Source organism: Calidris pugnax, unplaced genomic scaffold (genome assembly GCF_001431845.1).
Source record: "Calidris pugnax isolate Ruff unplaced genomic scaffold, ASM143184v1 scaffold13, whole genome shotgun sequence".
In the NCBI taxonomy this organism is placed as follows: Eukaryota; Metazoa; Chordata; class Aves; order Charadriiformes; family Scolopacidae; genus Calidris; species Calidris pugnax.
In genome coordinates, this window is record NW_015090810.1 from 3,904,979 (window position 1) to 3,923,302 (window position 18,324).

Genomic DNA, 18,324 nt, shown 5'->3' on the forward strand with positions numbered 1-18,324 from the left:
GGGGACCGGCGGGGCGGCCCGTCCTTCGCGCCGCCGTGTCGCTGCTCTGCCCCCGCCCGGCCTGCCGTGCCCGCCCCTTCGGACCGGCGGGAGAGGGGATGGCGGGGGTGTGCGTGTGTTAATACGGAATTAAAAAACGGCAAGGGGGAAATGGAGAACTTTAACGATCCCGAAGGACGCGTCTCGCCGGTGCTGGGGAGGCCGACGCGGCGGGACCCGCTGTGGTGCGGGGGAAGAGGAGGAGGACCCCGCACCGCACGGCCTCGCCAGCCGCCGCCGTCCCTTGTGCCCGGTGGGGGAAAACGCCCCCGCCTCCCCCTGTCCGGCGGTGTGAGGCGGCGGATGCGGGAACGGGGTCCCCGCCAGACCTGCCCGGGGGTTCGCTGCCCTTCCCGTCTGCTCCCCGCGCCAGGCGGGAGGTGCGGGTTTGTTGAGGTGCCACCCCAAATCCCTAGGCGCAAACACCCTCTCAGGCAGCCGCTCGGGCAGTAAGTGAAATCTTTCTGTGTCCTGGCTCGGCTGGGAGCGCTTGTGCGGAACTGCCGTCTGTAGAACGCTGGCCGTGAATAATGTCTCATGGAAACAACCAGTGGGACCAATTCCGTCACCCTGTGCTCAGATGTGATCTAAGGGGCTTTGAACTGAAATGATTTGCTGCTCCTAAAGTTTGATTTGGTTTTTTTTTTTTTTTCGCTGTGGATTAATTTCCCTTAACCTTGCTTCCAGGTCAGTTTACACAAGCATTGCCCTATTAGGTATTCAGAAAGCCTGCCAAAATGTCAGCTTGTAATTTTTTTATTGAGATTTGATAGTATTAGGTAACTGCCTGCTGCTTCTGCATCCTTTTCTGTGTTTCTTCAACGCACTGGATCAGGTCTCAAAGTGCCTCATCAGCCAAGACTGTCCCCAGACTGCATGAGCTTTGGCAGGGACGTGTCCACAGCCCTCCTGCACTGTGTAGTTTGTGTAAAGCAGCTTTTATAGAAACAAAGTGGAAAGGTGCTAATCTTTGCTTGCTAATATTCACAATCAAGAGCAGACACTTATTCTAGATGCTTTTTTTTTCCTGATTTTTTTTTTGCATGAGGAGGAGAATTTAGCTTTTCTTTCGTATCGTGAATGGTGCAGCATACCTTGGGGTTCTTTCACTACTACTGAAGACTGTGCACAGTCCCATAGAGCTCGTTTGCATACCATAAGCAACACAATTGATCATAAGGGCAGGAAATTCAGCAGAAATATTGCTGTCTTTTGAAGGAGCTACAGCAATTCTGGTGCAAAGGGGAGTGGGGTGGAAGCGAGGTCTGGCGTCACACAGGATTGGCCTCTCAGAAAACTGAGCAAGTCTTTTGCAGTTGCTTTGTTCAGCTGTGAGATTTCTGCCCTTTGTCTCTTTCAACATTTGGCATAAAAATAGAAGTCTGATATTTTAAAATACATAAATCTAGGCTTGCTTGACTTGCATTAGCAGCACACATGATACAGGTGAATGGCCATACCAGAGGGGCAGTCCTGTATTTACAGGAGATGCTGAGGTCCCATTAAATTTTGTATTAAGCAATATGAGATAATGCTCATGGTGAAGGAGCAGATAACACTGGTTCCTTAGCACTCAGCTTCTCTTGGAGTAAAACAATTCAACCATTATTTTGTCTCATGTTACCAGGAGAGCTATCTTTAGCCCTGAAACAAGAGCCTTGAGGAACTGTGGGTACAGAGGATGCCATGGTACTTTCTTTGCAAGATGAGAGGTATTTAAACTAGTATTTACATTCAGGTTTGTGCTTTTACATTCCACCCATCTACATCTCTTCATTTTCAGGTGGGCAAGCCCTAAAGTCATTCAATTTGCTGGTAGCCTGTCCTGCAGTCCCTCCTCAGAGCGTCTACTACATGCTTGCTTTCCAGTGAGAAGCACAAGCAGAAACTGCTGTGGTTCTCATCTGTGCAGTAGTTAAGGGCATTACTTTAAAATCTTTTATCAGAATAGCCCTACAGTACAGCACTTAAACAACTTAAACAGGCTTATGTTTTGTAGGCTTCTGCCAGGATATAATTTTTTTACAGTCATTACTAAAGGAAGCATATATAAAAGGATTCAAAGAACAAGTATTGGTGTGAACCCGCATGTCTGTGTTAATAAAACTAGGGAAGAAAAAAGGAACTTGAGATTTATGACATACATTCACTCATGCTTTCGATATGAATATGTTGGGGTTTATTATCTAAGTTTATAAATGAAATTAGATTGTTTTGTCAAAAAATTCACTAAAGGAGATACTTTTCAGCGTGAACGTTCATTGGATTACAACATTCATGTAAGAGCTGGCAGTCCTATCTCTTGTTTTCCCAATAATGTAAGGGATAATGTAACTGTTTTTCAGGATTGCTTTATAAACAGATACAGGTCAAAAATAAAATGCAAAGGTAATTCCGAGTTATATGACTAAGTATAATTTGCATTTCTATGCCATCTTTCAGCTAGAGACATCCCAAAGCACTTTCATTAAAAAAACTGAAAACTATTTCACCAACACTGAAATGCAGCAGCTGTTTAACAGTAGAGAAAACACTAAGAATCTCTCTCATACAGTTGTAATTGAAATAGGAATTGGGATAGGCAGAAAGTTATTGTGCAAACAGTGTAGCCGTGATGCTGGGGCTAGTGGATGTATTCCTGCAAAAGGTACCACACAACTGTAGGTTGCCAAGCTTGCTCTTTATCAACTGTCTCCTCCAAGTGTTACAAAAGAAATGCATTAGGAAAGAAATGTAGTACTTCTCCATTTGGAATAATACTGGTGTTAGAGTAGGTATGAATTTTGGCAGCTGTGGCTGTTCATGTTAATCCTTATATTCTAGAAGAAGATAGTTCTTTTTCTGTTGGAATAAATGAAAAAGTAACTCATTCTAGAAAATGTGTTTCCACTCAAAGAGCTGTTCTAGCATATCCAGAGAGGTTTGTTGATAAAGATGTAAGAGCAAAAAACTTTCCACAAGAAAATCTACAGAAATAAAATATTTCTTTCTGAGTGAACACTTTGCAATGCCTCCCGTTCATCTAATAAGTGAGTTCAATATGACTTAATCAGATGTTCTTCCCTTTAGTGAGGATTTTATCAGGTTTGTACTGACCTCAATGCATAGAAACTATATTCAAACCTATAATTAGGTTTAAAGCATTAACAAAAAATTTTTCAGTGTTGTGTGAAATTGCAAAGATATCAGATGCTCAGCTGAAAAATGGAGGCATCTTTTTACTGGTGAACTGTTTTGATTTAATCTTAGGGGAGCCTAGAAGACTGCTCAGAATATTACCTATAAACAAACATCACCTACTGAAACACTAATGTTTCCTTGAAATATTTTCTAACAGTAATTATGTGTCTTTTAATTATATCTCCACTGAAAAGAGATATCCATGTCTTCTTGTGCTGTGCAGGAATTAATAAGATCTGAATTTTGCAACAAAGATCCCTTTGACGGATGCAGCGAGGCTGAGTGGTACCTTGCATAAGGGTATGATGGATATGTATGGTACGATAACTGGTTGTAAGAAGTGCTGGAAGCCTTCAACGTGTATTGAAAATCATCCTAGAAATAAAACAAAGGTGAAAGTTATAGTGAATAAACTTCGCATTAGATTTAGCTAATTAAAGGAAGCTTAACTCAGCTGCTCAAGAGTTTTTATTCCACTGCCAGGAAGTTAATCTGGCAGCAGAAAGGAGATCCTCTCCTCATGTGGAGGCTTGGATTCTTTGTCTCTTGGACTGTTTCAGAGTCAGAGAACAAGGAGCAGAAGAAAGACAGGGTACTGTGCTTGCAAGACGAGGAACTTGTTGGAAACAAACTCATCAACAAATGAAGAGTTGAGTCAAGAAAAATAGGTATTTCTAAAGGCAAAAGAAGGAAAAACAACAAAATAGAAAAGATGCAGCCACTGACATGGCTACTAAGTCAGTTAATTTGTCCTGTGTCTACCACTAACAAGAAAACAGGAAGGATAAATCAGGGCTGAAAGACTGAACCATCAGTGCCAATAGTTTAAATAAAAATAATTTAAAAAAGAGAATACAATCTTTATTTCCAATTTTTAAATTTACATTACCTAGGGCAGGTTTTGCTGAAAACTGAGGAATGTTGAACCAAACCGTTGAATTTTTACAAAGCTACGTCATGAAGTAGAAATGTTCTGTTAACTGTTGTTTTGTAGAAATTGCATTTTCCTAGGCGGCAAACAGCTCATTATAGAATATAAAATATATATTAATTAAAATGTAGTCTATATCTGATATCCTTGAGTCTAAAATGGAATAACACCACCTACATCCCACTGAACAAGAGTGTGACATACAAATGGAATCTTCATTGATGTTCAAAAGCAGAAAATTGAAAGAGGAAAATCAGAGGAGGACTGAATCACTTACCCCACAGCATGGCTTTTCCTTTCCGTTGTATGGCATATTGATGGGGAGGTGTACAGTCCTCTCTCGCATGTATATGGACTTTAATTTCCAAGATTGATTGTTAGACACAAATCCAAGTTTATTTTACAGTAAAAGAATCCATGGTAGGGTTGGAGGGTGGTATCTCTTTGTATTATGTGACCTGGAGGGGAAAAATATTTTAAAGATGTTAAATGACTTAACAACTACTTGATGGCTTAGGTTTTCTGACATGCTGCTTTCTTACTGAGTTTGTGGGGGTTTTGTTTTGTAAGAAATACAGCACCAGCTGAAGGAAATAGTTTCTGAATCCTTCCCCTCCTCCAACAAATATTAAAATGTACATACACTGTCAAGAGGTTCCTTCTTGCCCAACATTTTCTGGTTCTTATTGCCCTGCACTGTGCTGTGCACACTGTCCTATGGTGTCTTGCAGTGGCAGCATCAGAAAGCGCTAATGTTCCTCTGAGGCCGTTTTCTTTCTCTTGTCACATAAACAACTTTTCGTTTAGCAGTGTTTTTATTCTCTCTAGATCCTCTGTCAGATGATGGCAGTGTAAGGTGGAGAGACGTTTAGACCAAAGGAAGAGCCATGGTGCCGCTGAGGGTAGAAAAGCGTTTACCTCATCTTTTCTCTTGAGATCTTCCCATGCTTATGGCAATTAACCAGTTGCAGTTACTGGGCAAAACTTCTGGCAGGTTTGCAAAAGCCCCCCACCCAAAATAAAAATTAAAGTGATGTAGTCTGGCTGGAGCACACAGAAAGATCAGAAAGATTCTCCTTACGTCACTGGAGGGAAATCTGTATCCTGTGAATTTCATCAGGAGGAAAGGCAGTGAATCCCAAGCACACAGGGAAATTAATTTATTTTTCTCATCTTTCAGAAGTCAGACAGTGATACAGAAAGATTTGTTTTCTCTAAAAAACAAACATTGAGAGGCATTTGATTAAGGACTGCTTCTGCTCAGAAGGCAGGGCTGCATAATGACATACAGCAAAGTGCATCTTGATCAGGCCAAGTTAAAAAAACCAAAGGATGATTAATGTCATACGTATCCCCTATATGTAACCCAATAATTATAAAGAAATGTTTGTATGGTATTTTCATAAGAAATCTTGATAGCTTTAGCAATGTTATAACACATTGCTGAAGAGACAGAAAGAGCTATGTTTACCTAAATTTCCCTTAAGTTTAGTCCAAGCGCAGAAGAAATCTGCCTAAAAATTAAGTCGCTCTAAACCCAAACATGACTGATAAAGAGAATTCTACCTCAAATGAACAAATCCATTTACACACCTTCACTTTTTATAAGAACAATAATCCCCATAGGTATTTTCTCCAAAATACTTGGCATGCTTTCAGCCCCACCTGAACTCAGCTGACTGGGTGCAGGTATATTTCAAACGCAGTGGCCTGACTCCTTTACAAGTTTGAACATATGAACTCACCTAACAGCCGCAGCACCGAAAACATCTGTCTTAAACCTTGATAGATGGGACCACTTGCAGACATGGCAAAATCACGGGGTGGCTTTAGACGAAGCTTGGAGACTGGGGAAGCATTCTTTTCTTGTTCACTGGTGTGAAGCCAGGCGGAGAGAAGTATGCTGGGCGAGACGGGATTTTTTTACCCTGGCAGCTCATGAAAGAGTAAGGCATGTGTTATCCAAATTATTAATATATAGTGAAAATAACTGTAAGCCTATTTAAATTTGAGTTCTTTTATATTGTGTGTAAGATCATTGTGTTAAACCTCTTAGCAATTAAAAAAAAAAAAAAAAAAACAAGCCAGAAATATATAAGATGTTAGTAATTGAACCTCACTGTAATCCCTTCTCCTCCTGAAAATACAACAGATGTTTGATTCCTATGTTTACAGTTTTGGAGGCAGGCGTAAAAAGATTGTGCTGACAGGCAGGCAACCGTAAGTATTCTCTGTTTGGATATTTAAGTATTCTCACCATCCCAGATGAGAGAATTGAATGGGAAAATAGACTGGGCTTCTCAGCCAGGGCACTACTTGTGCAAAACTTACCTCAGGACCATCAAGCCACATATTAGGGGCTCCCAACCGGGAATCCCGTAACATCCAAGCTCCAGTGTGTTCAGGCCGAGATCCTAGTTAGTGGAGAACTGGAGCCAATATATTTTTTTTGACCTGAGTGAAATGGAGTTTCAGTGCGCTACTGGTATGTCTCTTGAACGTGGAAAAATGGACTGCTTAGTTTTTGTCAGGAGCTCTAATGTCTTCTCAGGCTTTGCTGGGAGATTAAATTAAAAAATAAAAAAAACCCAGGGGTTTGTGGTTTTTCAATGTCTTTTGAAACTGCTGAGCAGGTTTATACAGTTATCCAGAAAAAGTAAACAGAAAGTTACTGAATTAGGTTTACATGTAGACATTGAGATAAAGCATTATGTTTTTAATCTTGCTTTGACCATCTCTCTTACATGTTAGCAGCTCATGTTGTGTGTTCGCAGCAATTAACGTTTCATTGCATTTGAAAACTGCAGCAGAGAGACTCAAACGTGGAGCTGCAACACCTACACCAAGTGACAGAAGCTCGCAAAACCCAAGTCAGAACTGAGGTAGAGGCAAATGCTGATCACAGTGATCCAGTCTTCCATGGCGGCAGGGCACGGGCTGTAGGCAGCCGTTGGACGCGGTGGGAAGCTGGGATCAAGTCCTTCCCCCAGAGTGTGGGAACACCAGAGCTGCATTTGCATAATGGGGCAAGCTAATATTAGGAGCGGCTGGGCTCCCAAGCAGTTTACCAAGCGCTCCTTCACTGTGGGAGGAAGACTCACCTCACACGTTAAAAAAAAAATAATAAATAGGATGGAGATGAGTGTTTACTTGTTGATGCACAAGTTCTTTGAAAGACCAGCTTCTCGGAAAATTGTGTTTTGGATTAACGTGCCTGGCCCCCTAGGCCAGTCAGACTGTGAAAGACTCGCTTAGGCATAGGGAGAAAAGGTGATCTCGTTTTATTTTCCAAGGGCAACAGAAGAAATGAGACCACACATAGCCTTACCTAGTGCCTGGACCACCCTGTCGCTGTGTGCTCTCTCTGAGCATTGTGCTGTGGCCGCTCACGCATTGCCCTTCCCTTGAGAGCTGAAACTCAGCATGCATCTCATTCTTTCACTGACCCAATCAAGAAAATTCGAGTTTTTCCATAAGGATGGAAACTCTGATTTTTTTTTCAAGTACGTTGAACACAAAGATCTTACTTTAGAGGCTTCAGATAACTCAGATAGGAACACTGCCAGGTATAAGCTAGAATTGAGATGTGGCTCTGGAAAACTACCTCTTATCTACCTACATAATAAGGGCCATCTCTGTCTCGAGAGGTAACTCCCTACTTGCCAAAATCAAATGTGTACTTGAGGTATTTATTCTGTTCCTAAACTGTACCTATACCTGCCTGGAGGCACATCTACACAGACTACTGAGTTGTTTACATAAAAACAAGAAAGGGAACCCAGAGTGATGTTGCCTTCTCTGGTAAAAAGTCAGACCAGAAAATCTCCCTCACTCGTGAGGGCCAAAAACCCTTCAGGCCTGGCTTCAGGCAAAAGCCTCCGTAGATAAGATAAGCCTGGCAGCAGTCCCAAACCTGAGCTCTGCCCAGCCAACTGGGAGAGCTGGGAGCCGTCCAGAGGTAATACCTCCTGCTCTGAGATAAGGAGCAAGTGCCAGGAGGGGTGAGAAGAGCTCCCCGGCTGCTGCTGTGGCTGGCAGGGGAAAAGGGTGAGCACGAAGGTAGCTGCAGTCCAGATCATAAATAATCTTACTACAGAGTAAAAGCACCAATCTAGCAGATGTTGCAACCTGTGAGACACCAGCGCCGAGTTTTCCACAGCGGGAGTACATGGTGACAGGCAGGTAGATGGGCTGCTGGTAGCAGTGTGTGGCCTTGAAGTCCAGTCCCAGGTAAAATGCATCCTAAATGCCGATGCAGGACAGAGCCAATGATTGCAGTAGCAAGTGTGATGGTCCACATTTGGCTTTCTGGGTTGAATCTTCCTACTGCCTCCTTTGGCAGGCATAGTTAATAGTGCAATTATAGATCTCGGCTATCAGCTAATGTATAATTTTGCAAATCTCAATCAGCAGTTGATAAGAGCTCTACTGCCAGCATGAAACCTGGTTCTCCACCCATCAAGCATGTCTAACATGCCTCATCGCAGCAGGAAAAGGGCCCATTCTAGTCTTCCTGAAACAGAGAAATTTGCAGGAGACATTTGGAGGTATTAGGTAATTCAAAATGAAAGACATTCAAAATCATTCAAAAGAAAAGAATCAAATAATATTTTAAATAATTAGAAAGAAAATAAAATAATCTGACTATATGAACATGGCGAAGAAAAAAGTAAAGCTCCAAAGAATAAAATTCAACTAATATAGGACTGCTTTTCTATTTCCCTCATGTCCGCCTGGTGTTGTTGTAGCAACATGGAAGAGAGTTAAAGCTATGCCAGTTTTCCTCCCCAGAAGCCTCAGGAAAGATGGGTACCTGTCCTGTGCCTGTGCCTGTAGGGAGCTGTGTTGCTATTGCTTCCATCCATCCAGAGGTGGACAAGGTCTGATACCCCATCTACAAGCTGGGGAGGAGGAGGAGTCATGGTCATATTGCTTGCCTAAGAGGGTGGCAAATCACTTCTGGTTGGTTCAGAAATAGCATTATTTGTGCGCAGGGAAAAGTTGCACTCTCAGAGCCTATTCGGTTGCTATCTCGAAGCTTGTCCTGACCCTGAAAATGTCACACCAGGATGTATCAGCTCATCCGACCTCTCTACTTGGCAGGTTGGTTCTCTGTCTCCCCCCAGCTCTGCCTAGGAAGAAGAGGGTATTGTGAGGGTCACTCTCTCTTTTCTAATGAAGAGAAAGGGTTCCCGTGTGTGGCCGTAGCGGAGTTATTGTTCTCCTACTCTTCCATCTCTCTCACAAGCACAAGAATAGATGTAGAAGGACACGTTGTAGAGTGAAGGGTATGCTTGAATAGTAGGGCTCTTTTGTCAAGTACAAGGCAGCTGCAGCTTAGGTATACTTCAGTTTGCCTTATTTAGGTGGAATTAACAGAGTTCATGTGTACCCCCTCCCTCAGTTTATTCCTGAGCTTTAGTAGTTTACGTAACAAAACTTTCACATTGGTTTGGGCCAAGATTCTGTAAGAGTATTCTGGCCAAATTCAAAGGTTACCTGAAGGTCGCAAGGAAACTGCAGTAAATAGACAGCCAGGAGTGTGCCGGTGGCAGAGCAATGGACTGGATGCTTTTGCTAACGATAGGATCTGCAATTTTATCTGACTTGGCTGTTCAGGGAAAAGTGATGGGAATGTTTGACAGCTATCCTCTCAGTATGCAGGCACCTTTGTTTTTCTGAGCTAGAGCTCTGTCATCTGATGACACCCAAAAATTATAAAATAAAATGAACCAAAACCCAGATATAAAAACTCACAGCCGTGCTGAACTTTGCACGGTTTAATTAAAATGCCTAATTGGATTAGCAAACAATAATTTGGATTATTGGATTTGCCACACAGTAGTTTTCAAATGCATAATGAATCCCAACGAGTGCAAAGACACTCTGTTAAGTGGGGCAGCAGCTGGAGTTCTCTTATTCTTCCTATATCTTGGAAAGATCTTTCTGAAACCTTCATTACAAACAAACAAATGAAAAAGGAGTGCTTCTCAGGAGCACTTAAAAAAAAAAACAAAACTTGACAGGAGTTTTTCTGTAAGTCCGTGCTTATCAATAACTTCTACTAATTTGTTATGCCTGACTTGCAGCACATTTCAGCAGCTTGATTTTTCAGGCTGGACTAAGGATCTCTCCTTTGAAAATGCATGTCCATGTGTACCATGTCAGGTATCCAAACTAAGCAGCAACATCAAACATTTAAAATCATTAGTCTTGATCTGCGATCATTGCTCTGACTTTGCATACACTGCTCTGAACAATCTTGCCTAAAAATCAAAAGAAGATATTGTGCTATTTCTTAATCTTGAGAATACCTGGGAGCCAAGGTGTCTGTAGTAGAACCAGCAAACAAACAGCACGGATTTAGCTGGATTAGTGGCTGCTGATCTTTCCAGACAATAATCTTTCGTACCTGACAAAAGGAAAACTGATTTAGATGTCTGACATTTTGCAAACATGGTTAAAATTTAAAGAATGAAAACACAGGGAGGAAGTCTGGCACTTGTCAGAATACAAAACCCCAAAGCTAGTCAGATGTCTGATTCCTAAAGAAATGCCTAGGAATTGGAAATGCTACAGACTGATTTGCACCATAGAAGCTTGTTAGAAATGCCATCAAAATATGATTCCCAGTAATTATTTCTAGCCCTGGACAAGTATCATTGTTCCTGACCAGCAGTGTGAAAGTAACGTAAAGCGAATATGTGGAATTCTCTGTAAAACAAACAACTCGACATTATTTGCTCAGCTAGAGAGGAGTATTGTTTCTGCGAATACCAGCCATAATAGAAGTCTGAGCACAATATTTCAATAATAGCTTAAATAATCCTTGATCAAAGAGCAACAGGGTGGTATTAAGAGCCAGACTGATTAAATCTTCCTCAGAGAAGAATATGGAGTCCCAGGCCTCACCACTGCTCCAGATGAATTAACTGGAGGGACTGGTCCTTTCTCCTTGCTCTTGGTGGATGTGAGCGGGCAGTGAGGGATCAGGGAAGGAGTGGGGCCACGCCAGGGTCCCTGGGCAAAGCTGTAGCGGCACCTACACCTCCTTAGGTGTAAAAGAAGGACAGTGAAAGATCCTCACAGAGAGGCACTAGTCCCCATAGTATCCTGTGACTGGCTGCCGCCCGTGGTCTAAGGGATCAGCTTGGACCTTAATTACATTTGGCTGTCGGATTTGAAGTACCAGTCCCAGTCCTGCCTCTCTTGGGGATGCTTCACCCACTTAATCGCTCATGGCAGTAAATTCCTTCCTGGCCCGAAAAGTCAAAAAAGAAATGGAAGAAAGATATGAGGATGCGCAACCTGCTGTAAGATGAAAAATGAAAGGCAGCGTCTGGATGGACTTATACCCATGAGACACTGTGTTTGAATAGATTTATGCGATAGTCACCCCTGTGCTGAGTACTGCCAGATGCCCAAAGCCTTGCTGGCTGGCTTCCCAGTGTAGGGAAAACAGTGACCTGAAGCCTGAGCGCGTGTGAAGGGTCAGAGATAGCAGGCAGGGCAACCCCCTCTGTCTCCCAGCAGCTGGCTCCCAAGACGCTGCTCACTTCCCTGTGAGAAACGCTGCCTCAGCCACCTTACCTGAGTTACAGCCCCAGGCAGAGGAGGGTCTAGTGGCTTCGTGGTGGCAGCAAAAGAGAGCAGCTCCACCACAAAACTGTTACTCCCGTTCACACGCTAAGGAAAAGGCGTTTGGATGCAATGCTGTCGCCTTGTAATACCTGCCATCACAGTACAGAAATTGTTTGGTTTCCTGCCTGTAATGTGTATGTACCTGTGGCTTTCCCTATACTCAGAAACGGGGGATCAGAAATGCCATTCTGCATTCAGTCCTTGGTGTGGTATTGCAGACTCTCTCACCATCTGGCGTTGTACCTCATTTCAAGGTGGCTTGTGGTAAATCGAAGCTTTTTGCCATCTCCAAAATAAAAAAACCAAGATGAGCAGTGAATTTAAGTGTTGCACTCCAGTATGCTTAGGAAGAGACACTCCCAAGCTGAATCCTACCTGCCCAGGACCCAAGCCCTGCAATGCTTATCTTTGAAGGTGTACAGAATAACAATCTGTAGTGCGTACATACAGATCCTGAGTTATTTTGGCAAGTCTGGCAGCACCACAGCAGCCAGCTTAACCAAATAATCTACTTGTTCTTAGTGCTTTCCCTCATTAAAGCATTTTACAAACCCTGCCTTAATTAAAGTTCACAGCAGTCCTGCTAGTTAGTAAAATGTCATTATCCCAATTTTACAGATGAAAAAATTGCAACAGAGAGGTGAAATGCTGTGCTTGAGGCCGCAGAAGGAGACAGTTTCAGGGACAGGATTAGCCATTGGGAGCTCTTTGGTCTGTGCAATATAGCCAGCCTCTGAAGGCACTGAACAGGCTCTCAGAAAGATGTTGAAAACACTACTCCCCCCTTGAGGCTCCCTTGCAGCCTCTGTATGCTACCCCTAAGGTAGCAAAGGAGACTGATCTGGGCGCTGACATCTGCTGTTATCCCATGCTTACCTTCCAAAACTGGGCTGTGCCAGGTATGTGCCAAGGAGCAGGAGGAAATCAGCAACGCGACCTTGCTCAGACTGTTGTGGAATCTCAGAGACCTGCCCTGTGAACAAAAAGGGACCACAGACAAGTCACAGCAGCCTCAGAGCCTGGGCCAAGCCACAACAGGCACTGTACCACCTTTGACCACTGCTGGATTTGGGGGTGGTTCAGGATGTAATCCCCAAACCACACCATGCCTTGCTGAGCCAACCATGTGTTGACCACAAACATACAAAGGACGGCTAGCAGCCTGATGCAATCACTGATCCAAGTGGTGTGCTGTTTGCAACCCATCTGAAGTGTTGCAGGGTAGCAAACTTCTACTCTGAGTCATGCAGTAGAGATGTGAAGCTGGGTCTCCCACCTTTCGAGCCACCACCCTAGCCAGAAGGCTCAGATGGGTGCAGCTAAACAATCCTACACCTTCCATTTTCATGTAAATGTTCAAAAGGTGTCATTTTTCCCAATAAGAAAGGAAAACCCCTTTCCACATGTTAAAAAAAAAAAAAAAAAAAAATCACCATGAAGCACGATCATCACCCACTACTCAGATGAACATAAAACATTTGGGTCAAAAGACACCTCAGGATGTCTCTAGTCCCACCTCCTGCTCAAAGCAAGGTTAGCTGTGTTGCTCAGAGTTTTTTCGAGTTGTGTCTTGAAAACCTCCAAGGATGGAGATTGCACAACAGCCCTGGGCAACCTGCTCCAATGCCTAATTTTCCTATTGGTGATTTGTTTTTCCTTGTATCCAGTTGGAACCAGTTGGACTGTTGTCCAAGTATATCACTTCACCTGGTTGTGGCCACCCCCAGTATTTTTTTCCTTTCTTTGAACCTTTGCTTAAAAAATAATTAAAAAAAATAAAAGACTGCAGAAACTTTTCAGTATGGGTTTTAGCACAGTAGCACACTGTCAAGATCTCGTGCTGCAGGCTCATGATTACATCAGAAATCTGATAAGAACATATCTTTTTTTGTGGCAGAATGCAGCAGCTTTTTAAAGACTCAAGTGTCATTTCATTTTTCTGCCTTGTTTTAATGAGATACTGCTTTCAGATCCCTGTAATGGAAAACAGATCAGAGGTCTCTAAAGTTCTCAAGTTTACATCACGTCTTAATACCCTAAGGCATAAGTATCATGATTGGGATTTACTGCTGAAATTCACCTATTATATTCATGTTGCATCAGTAATATTAGTCACCTGTTACTTTCTGGAAATTCTTTTATAGAAACATAATACTCAAATTCTCTTTTGGAGTTCTTTCTATATTTACTTTCCTGGCTTTGGGGTAAGGGAGGGAGAAAAGAAGTGTAGCATAGGATCTAAACTTCACCTGAATCACCCCATAGTAATTATACATACACCAAAGCCAGGACCTCAGTATGCCATATAAGTAAAGGTGGAACGTGGGTCTCATTTGGCTTTGACTGTTGTAACAAAGTGCACTGTAATTTTGTGTTGGAATAACCCTAACATCAATCTGGTTGTGCTTGTAACTGCATGTGGCATAGCTGTGAAATACTCTGCTGTGTTTACTGCAGCCACTCATGGGAGGACCGTAAGGTTTGCTGCTATCCAGAGATGTTAAATGCTGATGTTTGGGGATGTGGTGAAAGGAGACAAACTGCCTTGTTTAGTCCACTGATATTTTTCTTTTTCTGGTAAACAAGAGAAACGTGGCACCAGAATCGATGGCCTAGAGTGTGAGGAGTTGGGTATAACTGATATGGGGCAGCAAAAGTGAGAACAGGCTATTCCACTGTTGGTATCTTCTAGGGGAGGTAAATCTGCACTGGGATCCCTGCTGCCAAGGGAGGCCTGGGAGCGGGATCCAGCCAGCGAGCTGGAGACTAACTCAGGTTTGCTCAGGCAACCTGCAGTGGCTGCAGTGTAGACATATGGTTGGCCTTGCTGGAGGCCAAAAAGTGGCAATTATTTATATCTAATTCTTAAGCATGGGACCGGACTCTTTTATTCCTCACCAAGGTGAGGAAGATGGAATAAGAGGCTCTTACTCTCATCCTCTCTTTCCTCTTCCTCCCCCAAAGAGGGATTGTGGTTGGTTTATATTATGTTTCTTTTGAACAATCGTGTGGTTTCGATGTGAAAGTGTCTGATGTGAAAAATACCTCTCTGTACTCTGACAGAAGTTGACTAATGTCTCAGTAGAATGAAGTTCTTGCATTTGTGCATTTACACAGCATCCGTGTTTTCTGTTTGAAGCTTTATAGTGAACCAGTCATATAAACACTAGTATTTCACTGAAGATTAATACAGAAATTCTTACCTGCTTCTGTGTACAAATCCCCTTTGGACAAAATGGTTGAGGGCAGTCCATGTCCTTTTAAAGGCAGGCAGTTGCTGTCCTGGAGTGACATTCTGGTAAATGGAAGACACAATCCTATAGTTTTGTTATCCTTCTGGAGTGAAGTGAAATTGAAGTAAGTACTGAGAAGAAAAAAGATAAATCAATAAAGTATTGTGGAATCTCCCTTAAATTTAGCTGGGAGGATCTTATTTGAGCTAGAAGCTTCAGCCCGTTGTCCCTGGCATCTCACTCCAAAGCTCAAAATGTGCTCAAAGCATAGGAATAACTTCACCAAAGCTCCTAAATAGGGCAGGGCAGCTCACTGATCGGGACCCAGAAGTCTGCAATCTTAAGAGATGGGAGTAACATGGGGCAAATGTGCTGCCAGTGCTCCTGATGATTTATTTGTGTAGCCTCAAAAGAAGAGTTAATACTGATGTTCCTCCCTCCTGCATTGAGAATTGCTAGGAAGCAGCACCAAACACACTGGTGGCTGTCACCTACAGAGGTGAACAAGGTTTTCCCCAAACACAGCTCAAAACACTTTTTTTGCTGTGATAATAATATACATTGTGCCCGAGGCCAGGTTTTGACTGCTGAATGGGTCCTTGCGCTGTCAGCAGACTCCTTGAAGTCAGTGGGAGTCCGTACAGAGTAACGCGTTACCCACCACGAGTAAATGCATCGCAACGCGTTTCAAATAAGATTCAAGGGCCCAAATCCAAAATGCACATCTCCAGCTGCTAGAAACTGCATAAGGAGAGACATTTTCCTGATTACAACATCATCACCTGCAAGGAGAGAATTGCCCCAATCCATAAGTCCAATCAGGGCCTTGAAACACATTTCTCCTGGGGCAAGGGTTGCACATCTGCAATTTGTGAGCATAATTGGATATTCTGTCTGTGCTGAAATCACAATAATAGATCCAATCTCTTGAGTCTGCAAGAAAGTTCACAAGCCTGCTTTCTTGCCCTTCCCTATTTTCATAGGCTAAATACCTGCTGTAGGAAAAATACACAAAAGAAACAGCAAAACTCCATACCTTCTGCTTTGGCTACTGCTAGAAATGTTCCAATTTCCAAAGCTTTGTTCCATAACCAATAATTAAGTGCATTCTCAATCCATAAGATGTGTTGAAATCAAGGTAATCATACAGTAGCATGTCTTATTTGTCTCTCTGCAAAAATAAAGCAATTTTTTTCAGTAAGCATGCACAACAGGGGTTGAATCCTACTGCTATTTTATTAAAAGTATTATTTGCATTCTACATTGTTTTCATATTGGTGGTGAGGTATTTTAGTTAGGAAAGAAGCTTGATGTAAGGGGTGCTTATACCTGTATATCAACAGTGCTGGGATATATAGGATATATTAAGAACTTCTGGTCATTGAAGTTATAGATTCTCTTCCTCAGTCTGAGGAAAGTGCACGTGGGGACACAGTTATCAACAGAACATCCCTAATACTAATATATTAGTAGTTCCCAAAATGAAGTTTGAGAAAGGTGATTTCCTTGTCTCCCCTTTCCCTGTCCCAAAATTACCACTTATTTTGTACCTGTTCAAAAGTGGAAGGTATCATCTGCCTTTGATCTTCAACAGGAAAACTCAGAAGCAAATGACAAGATATAAAGGACATGCTTAATAGATCGTTAATGTTTCCCCAAACAGGTGCAGCCTGGAGAAGCAGAGGCCAGCAATGAATGCGTGCTCTAGAAACTACATCTTCCTGCAGCGGGGCATAATTTGCATTAGTTATGTCTATAGCCATTACATCTAGCATTAACCTGAGCTTCTCTAAGCAAACAGGAGATGCCATAGTTTTATCAAGAGTTTTGCTTTGTCCCAGTGAATGGGCTTTCTGTCTTGGAGCAAAGTGCCCTTTCATCAGGTGTTTAATAGCCATTTTTTTCAAGGTCAATTTCACAGCAAAGGTTCTCTGTTTAAGATTTTTAGCACTGCACAGAGAGCATTCTGCAGCCTGGAAGTGATTATATGTTTGAAGGTATTTAAATGATGTTTGAAATGCTGAGTTGCATTTTGATATGTAAGATTTGCAAGTTGTGGTTAGTTGTACATACCAAAAATAGCTTTTCAAGAATGTTCAGCCAAATGGTTTGCTTTTCTATAAGAATATAGACAGAGAGCTAGCCAACAAAATTTCAGATTTAGTCAGGAGGATATTGCTTAAAAAGGATTCATATAAGTGCAATGTGAACTGAAGAAGAAATCTGGAAATGAAACTCTGCTAACAGAAAAATTTCAAAGACCTTTCTCCCTTTGGGTAACTGTGGAGTCCTGCAAGACAAATGCCTTGTTATACTGGCAAGTGTCCCGCAACACACTATCTCCGCTAGCTTGCAATGCAGAACTGCTTGGGACTTTCTGTTCTGAGGCAAACCAAGTGTAGCAATCTTTTATCTGCATCATTGCATGTTTTATTAAAAAAAAAATTGAAATATTATATATCTGTAAAATGCATTATATACTTTTAAATACTATCTGTAGTATATGCTATATAAAATAATCTATAGACAATTGAGACAACTTCTAAAAGGGGAGACTGAAACTTCAGGAATCCTCTGTTCTTCAGGAATCTATTTTCTAAACATTTGAGTGACTATTTCCACAGGGGTTCTCAGGCTAAAAGTGACTAAAATGTAACCATTTTTACTACTACCCGGAATAGCATAATTATTCCCCATCAATTTCATATACTCATGAATATGCATACTCTGCTACTTTCATCACAAAATGGGAGAAAACTAACTTTTGTCTCCAGAATATGTTAAATATTTCACTTGCAGGAATACATGAAGACAGGTTTTTGATTCCCCCCCCAGATTCTGACACAGGACATTGATTAACTACCCTCTCCTCAGAGAAAAGGTGCTTGGCATAGCTGCAAGGTGGGTCTGTCTAATAATAATGCGTGCACAGATAATGCACATGTGCACATACAATAAAGTACCAACGCTTGGAAAACCTTTACCTATTCAGTGTTTTGCTTGGACCTACTCAGCCTACAACTGAGAACGGTGTCAGGAAGTGGAAAAGAATCCCATTGAGATTAGCAAAACCACCAGCAGCACCATCTACCAATTAGTCCTCATTGCTTATGCATACTAAAGTGAACTTGGCAGTCCTACACTCTGCTGTATCAGTGAGCATCAAAGCAGGTGCAGGCTGCTGGTTTGGAGAAGAATATATTCTTATTTCTTTCCATCCATCAAGTTTCTCCTCAGCTCCCCACCCCCAGGAGTCATTTGCTAGCGAGGGAGAAATTTGCTCTGTCGTTGTGGGAACTG

General features: G+C 42.3%; 2 long non-coding RNA genes across 3 annotated transcripts; both read right to left on the minus strand.

The window, feature by feature from the left end:
- Positions 1–2,218: 2,218 nt before the first annotated feature.
- LOC106885949 lies at positions 2,219–6,877 on the minus strand. 2 transcript variants are annotated; one of them, XR_001411534.1, is made up of 3 exons: positions 5,896–6,877; positions 4,428–5,364; positions 2,219–3,594 (listed from the first exon to the last, which is right to left on the minus strand). It is a non-coding gene; the product is annotated as an uncharacterized LOC106885949 (long non-coding RNA). The 2 variants fall into 2 exon arrangements; XR_001411535.1 differs by lacking the exon at positions 2,219–3,594 and adding an exon at positions 3,771–3,893.
- Positions 6,878–10,438: 3,561 nt separating this feature from the next.
- Positions 10,439–15,125, minus strand: LOC106885955. Its single transcript, XR_001411538.1, has 3 exons — positions 14,995–15,125; positions 12,668–12,764; positions 10,439–10,562 (listed from the first exon to the last, which is right to left on the minus strand). It is a non-coding gene; the product is annotated as an uncharacterized LOC106885955 (long non-coding RNA).
- Between the last annotated feature and the right edge of the window lie 3,199 nt (positions 15,126–18,324).